Genomic DNA, 6,527 nt, shown 5'->3' on the forward strand with positions numbered 1-6,527 from the left:
GGAGGCTCCGCCGAGGCCGCGTCCCCTGTGCTGGCCCAGGAGGAGCCTTCGTCTAGTGCCGTTGTACCCTTGTCCCCTGCTGCACGCGCCCTACACAGAGTCTGGGGCGAGGGGGGGCAGCCACACCCCCGGCCCCCGTGCGCAGGATGCCGGGCGGGGGGTCCGAGGCGAGCGCCCCCTCCTCCTGGCTGGGAGCCGCGGGGTCCGGCGGGTGGGCTGGCGCGAGCGTGTCCAGGAGACCCGGGCGCCGAGCCGGGAGCACCGCGCACAGGTGTCTCGGCCGCGGCTGCCGCCGCCACCCCGGGCTCCGGCGAGGCTTCCCGAGGGCCTCACGCTCTTCTTGTGGATTACGTCTCTCCGACGGGTGTCACTGTGGGAACAAAAAAAAGACCGACCTGCCTAATTTTGTCGAATGTCTTCGTTTGCCTTACACGCTGCCCTGGTCCACCTGCGACACACGGCTAAAACGAGCCTGCGAGAGGCTTGCGGAGTCGCCTGTGTCGCTTGGGAAAGTGTAAGTCGCTCTACGATGCAGGCGAAGCGAGTCGGGTATAAAAGCCGCCGGTGTCTGTCCGGTTTCTCTGTCATTTCCCTGCTGCGGTGAACGGTCAGGTGCCACGAAGCGCCAGCTGGCCCGGCCAGCCGCGACGGGGTCCCCCGGCTCGCGGGAGCCGGTCCACCGAATCCCGGGGCCCCGCCCCCCACTCCGCTCCCCGCTGCGGCCTCCGCGCTGCGTTGCAGGGGCCGCCGTCTTTGGGGCGACTTTATAAATTGTCCCCAGTAGGGAAGCCGCAGAGGGAACGTGCCCCGCACCTGCCCGCAGACCCGCTGGGGGAGGCGACGGGGTCTCTCGGAGCCCGAGCCTGCGCGGCGTCCGGCAGACCCCTGTCCGGCCCCGAGTCTGCCGCCTGCCTGCCGCACGCCGGCCCACCGCGGGACGCTGCGGACCGCGACACCCGTCTCCTGCGCGATTTCCAGATTTTTTTTTTTTTCTATCTATGTATCTAAATAAACCTCTCATCCAGGATTTCAGGGGAAAATTCATGCAGGAAGCTCTTAATTTCCTTAAGCTTGTGCCTTTTAAAAAAAATATGCTTTGTTCATTTCTTTGGAAGAAGGGCCATCATCTTTTCTGAAAAAACTTTATAATGAAATATTAAAATGGTGACTAGAAAAAAAAAAAAAAATTAAAAAGAACAAGAAACCGTCCGTGGGGAAATATGGTGTAATTGTCTTCTTTTTGGCACTAGACACATTCTTGAAAAAATCGTGGTGTGTAAACTACGTGAAGCCGTGTTTTTAATGAGCTGGGGGAGCGTTTTCTATAAACATACTCGATAAACTCGTTTAATAAAACAGTGTAATGACTTTGACGTGTTCCGTTTTGGCAGACGTGAGCAAAGAAAGGCCGGTTTTAAGTGTAGATTCGTACGGGGGTTTGGGGGGCAGGAAGAGTCACCGCTGGGGTTCGCGACGCGCCTTGTCCACGCATCCGTCAGGCCGGCCCCCTCCCCCGCGCCGGGCCGAGGACCCGCGGCTGGGGAAGGGCCGCGTTTCGAGGACGACAGGAACCACCCCAACGCGCTCCGTTCCTGTTCGGTTATATCTGAAGCAGAATTTTTTTGCTTTACCTAAAAATTAGATTTATTGGTTTCCATCACGTGGGAGCCTGAACACACTTGAAATTTGTTTTCCATCTCATTTTTTGCCATTTGTGAGTCTGACCGTGAGGTGGAGTTTGGGGACAATACAGAGGAAGCGAGGTTCTGGGTTCTGAAACTCTTCGTGAGGGAAAGTCCTATTTTAAGAATCTGAAGTTCCTCAGACAGAATCCCACGGGAATGACGACCGAACTCGTTCCCAGGACGAGCCTGGCAGTCACGTGGCAGCTTACGCCCCCGGCCTCCCACTGGAGGCCGGCAGTGGCCTCAAAATTTAATCGCAGGTACTTTGGCAACATTTCTTAAATTTCTCTGTAAAGTTTTGTGAAAATTAAAAAATCGATGCACGAAAACATAATCCCAGAATAATCACCGTCGGGGGACATTTTCTTGAGCGTCAGCCATGCCTGACGCGGCCCCCTGACCGGGTGAGGGGCTGGGCCGGCCACCCGGGCCTGGAGCGAAGCCGGAGGCCTCTGGTTCGGCGAGGGTGGTGGCGAAGGCGCCTCGCATGCGAGGGGCTCCTCCGAAGGCACTGGCGTGGGCGAAGGCCAGGCTCGGGCGCCCCTCCCTGGACGGGGAAGCGGGGGACGAGCGAGCGTCCGTGAACGGATAAATAGACGCAGAGAATGTCTCGACCCACGAGGTGGAATATTATTCGGCCTTTAAAAAAGAGAAGAAATCCTCACACCCGCCGTGCCATGGACGGACCCCGAAGACATTCTGCGGAGTGGAACGGGCCAGTGACGGAGTGTGAGCCCACTCGTGCGAGGTCCCCGGAGGGGTCCAACTCAGAGAGACGGAAAGTCGCCGGGCGAGCGTGGGGGGCGGGCGAGGGAGACGGGGAGTCGCTGCTCCATGGGACGTCTCCCTCTGGCAGGAGGAAGAGCCTCGTGACCGGAGGAGGTGGCGGGAGCACGACAGCCTGACTGTCCTCAGCGCCTCGGAGCTCTCCGCGCTTACACACGTCGATGTCGGGACGGTGAACTTTACGTCCGCTTGAACGTAACTGAAGAGAATTAAACGTACGTCAAGCACAGCTCTCGGTGCTCGTGGGGATGGCGGGGGGGGGGGGGCTCGAAAGGGAAACTCTTCTCCAAATGCACGTTGGCGACATCGAGTCCGTTTACGACTCACGCACGGATGGTCCCGCGGCTGGAGTTGACGGGCTTCGGCTGCCGAGCATGAGCACGGTCACTGCGCTGCGCGGCCGCGTGAAAGCCCGGGGCGGCCGGGACGTCCGTTCACATGTGGCGCTGATGACGTTAACGGCGGCGCCGTCACAGACTCCGGGCCGTCACGACCGCGGCCAGCGTGGCGAGAACAGCGGAGCCGGACGCGCTAAACGGGAAAAAGGCAGATTAACGGATGGGGTACGATCGCCTTGAAAACAGAAAAACATAAGGCTGTGGACGGATGCGTACACTCGTGTATCCTCGGGAAATTTCTGGAAGTATAGCTCTCGAAACTGTAACATTGGTTGCCTCGTTTGTCTTAAACAGGGCTTAATAAACTCAGGGCTTAACAAACTCAGACAAGGTGTGAACTAAGACAAACCGAAGCAGCAGTACCTCTGACGAACGTGAGTGACGAAGGTGTCGTTGGTCGGGAGGCCTCTACGCGCCATTTTCAATGTTTTTCTATCGTTTCAATTTTTTATACTAAATAGGAAAAGCGAGTAAAAATAATTAGAGCACTCAAAAATAATAAAAAAAAAATGCACACGCACTGTATCGCTTTCTAAAATATACACGTCCTCGAAAGGAAAGAAAGGAAAGAGTAACGGAAGCCACTGTGCACACGAGCGTCTGTCAGGAGAGAGGAGGGGCCGTGAGTCTGTCCGGCTGCAGGACACAGGCCGGGCGACCCCAGAGCCGTCCGGTCGCTCGCGTCCGTCCTTCTGCCTGGACGCAGAGTGTGAGCCGCGCGCCCCTGGATCCGCCCTGTTCCCCGTCGTCGTGGAGTTTGTGAACTCCCGCTCTCGGCTTTGCAGGGGGCGCGTGAGCTCCGGGCAGGAAACGCGACCTGTGCTCCTCCCGCTGGAATGGCCCCGGGCCCAGGACCTGGGGGGGCGGGGGACCCGGGGATGAGTCACGGCTTCTGGGAACTGTGGGAACTATTTTGGAAACAGCTGCCGAGTAAGTACCGCTGCGAAAAACAGCCCCGGCCCCTGAAAAACGAACCGCTTGTTTTAGGAAGACAAGGGCGGCTTGAATCAGCCGGGCTTGTTTTCCGTCTGCGGGGCGGGCGGGCGTGGGGCCAGAGGCCCAAGAAAGCCCTGCTTGTCACACGGGCGTGCCCCCTGGGGGGCGGGGGCGGGGGCGGGGGCGGGGGCCGTGCCCTACAGGGCCTGGCGTTGCCGGGCGGGGCTCATGGGGCGGAGCCTGAATCGAGGTGTGGAATGCGCCTGCACGAGGTGTGACCGCGGGTGTGACCCTCCGAGGCGGCCTCTCTCCGGTCGGCGGTCTGGGGGGCAGCGTGTGCGCCGGGCGCAGCGGGCGATGCCCAGCCGGAGGCCTCGGTGCCGGGGTCTGATGAGGGTGAGAAGGGACTCGAGCTCGCCCGACGGCCGCTTCCCGCGTAGAGGGACGCGGTGCCCTGGCGCGGTCCCCTCCGGGCCGTCCTCTCTCCCGAACTCCCGAGCGGCAGGGGTGGGTGGCGGCCACCTCCCATGTTGTCTGTTTCTCTATGTCGTGATCTCTGTGGTTGACTTATTTTTGGCTTAAATAGCACCAAAGGTGCAGGTGGACTAGTTTAAGTCAGAGGACGGATTTCGACCAGCGGTGCTCTATGGTGACGGGGGCCCTAAGGCCACTCGGATTGTGACAGAGGTGACTGGTGATCGGAGGGGAGCTAAGGGAGCAGGGGTGGGCACAAGGCGGGCCAGCCAGCGTCCGGGCAGGGGGCAGGGAGGGGGCTGGCCCACAGGATGCCGCCTGGGTTCGCTGACCGGCGCTCACCAGCTCAGGCCCGAGCCTCCTGCAGAGGGTGGGGGGCAGGGCCCTGGCCTCGGGGGTGCCCCCTGCAGCCCTGAGCTTTCTCAGATGGGCCCGGGACCCCCCCGGGGATGTGGCCTCAGGCCGTGAGAAACATGAATGCCAGGCCAGGGAGAGCCTTGTGTGCACTGGCCGCCCCGCCTTTCCCAGCGGCCATGGTCAACGGCACCTCAAGGTCAGGGGCACCTCAAAGGACCTTGAAAGATGGACTGGGGGAGCTCGCAGACAGCCCGGCCCCGGCCCCAGAGGGACATGGCTGGGTTTGTGGACCCTTTTCCACGTGTTTACTCTTCAGATTTACTCGAATTGGTCTTCAGAGTGTGCAGCTGCCCACGCTGCCAGCGCCTTCAAAGCTGGGCGGAAACCAGCCCGCCCGCCTGATCCTCGCCTCGGAGCCAGACCAACGAAGAGACAGACGGAGCCGGGCCGCCACCCTCCGTCCCCAGCCTTCTGCGTCACCGCTGTAAGGGGCAGCCGGCCCGGCCCCACCCCCCGCCAGCCTTCTGCCTGCTCCGGGGACAGAGGGAAGCAGAGTCCGCAGTCGATGGAGGCCGACGACCCGTCAACCTGGCACTGCCCAGAGCCGCCCCTAAACGCCACTCGCCCGCGAGGAGCTGGCCGGCTCCCGGTTCCCGCAGACGGTGACGGTGACCGCTGAGCCCCGACTCGCGGCTCCATCACATTCCGGTCTCCGTGTGCACGCTTAGCCACGCCCCCGGCCCCCACTTTCCTATCCAATTTGATGATGAGCTTCTCCGGCGCAGAGCACGCCTGTCAGCCTCGTCATCATCACTCGTACGGACGCTGACCACGGCCGCTGGGAAAGGCGGGGCGGCCCGTGCTGAGTCCCCGTCCTCCGCGGCCTGGGAGCCCCGGCCGCAGCCCCAGCGGTGAGCGGGACCTGGAGAGTCCGGGCGATCTTCCTGCTCAGCGTGCGGCATTTGCGAGGGGCCCGTGGCCCGTCAGGCGGCGGTCGCTGGCGCTGGCCACGGGAAAGCGGGGTCTGGCCCGGGCCGGGCCGCGAGGCCTCAGCTTCCGAGTCGCGGAGGCCCCGGTCCGGCGGCAGCTCCGTGGCCGGCACGGGCGAGGCTGAGCGCGGAAATGTCCCTTCATCGCCTCCGCCGCCCCTCAGAGCCGGAAGCCGAAGTCTAATGTCCTCGCCGTTTGAGCCGCATGATGCTAATGCCACAGGATGTCACATTGGTTGTAAAACAAACACATTTCCCTGTGATAATAATGCTCGTCGGCTTTAGATGCCAAACACAGAATAAATAGTGTGAATAACTGTGCGGCGAATGATGGAAATGAACGCTTAATTCCTTGTCATCGTTCGAGAAGGAAATCGCGGAAAACAGTACTGTTTCTCGCAGGGATCACGTCGCCGGGGTGAGCAGAAAGCCACCTCCTCCTGGGACCTCATCGCTCCCAGTTCAATATAACAAATCCAACCGTGGCATTTTAAAACCATTCTTCTACCCACTTTTAGCACATGGGCGATGTCTTCGGGTGGATTCATAGCCTTTTAGAACGAGAAAGAAACTAAGTCACGCAGCCCGATAGTTCCTGCGGACAAGGAAGCAGAAGGCCCGTCCTGCGCATGGCTGGTCTGCGGCTCCGAAGGTGACCGAGGCGAGGCGGTGTCACGGCACGATTTGGGGACACACGTGGGGAGAGATTTCCTGCCAGGTGCGCAGGGCGCGAGAGGCCCGGGGAACCCCGGAGACCGCGCGTCCTCGGGGTCAGCTTCTCTTCAGCCAGACGAAGGTCTCCGTCGTGGCCCCGGGCGGCACCTGGCTCGCTCCAGCCCCTGCAGGCCGATTTCTCTGCACACGTTGCCGGGCTCCCCCGATGTCCCCGAAGAGCCGAGGGC

Source organism: Rousettus aegyptiacus, unplaced genomic scaffold (genome assembly GCF_014176215.1).
Source record: "Rousettus aegyptiacus isolate mRouAeg1 unplaced genomic scaffold, mRouAeg1.p scaffold_m13_p_18, whole genome shotgun sequence".
Lineage (NCBI taxonomy): Eukaryota > Metazoa > Chordata > Mammalia > Chiroptera > Pteropodidae > Rousettus > Rousettus aegyptiacus.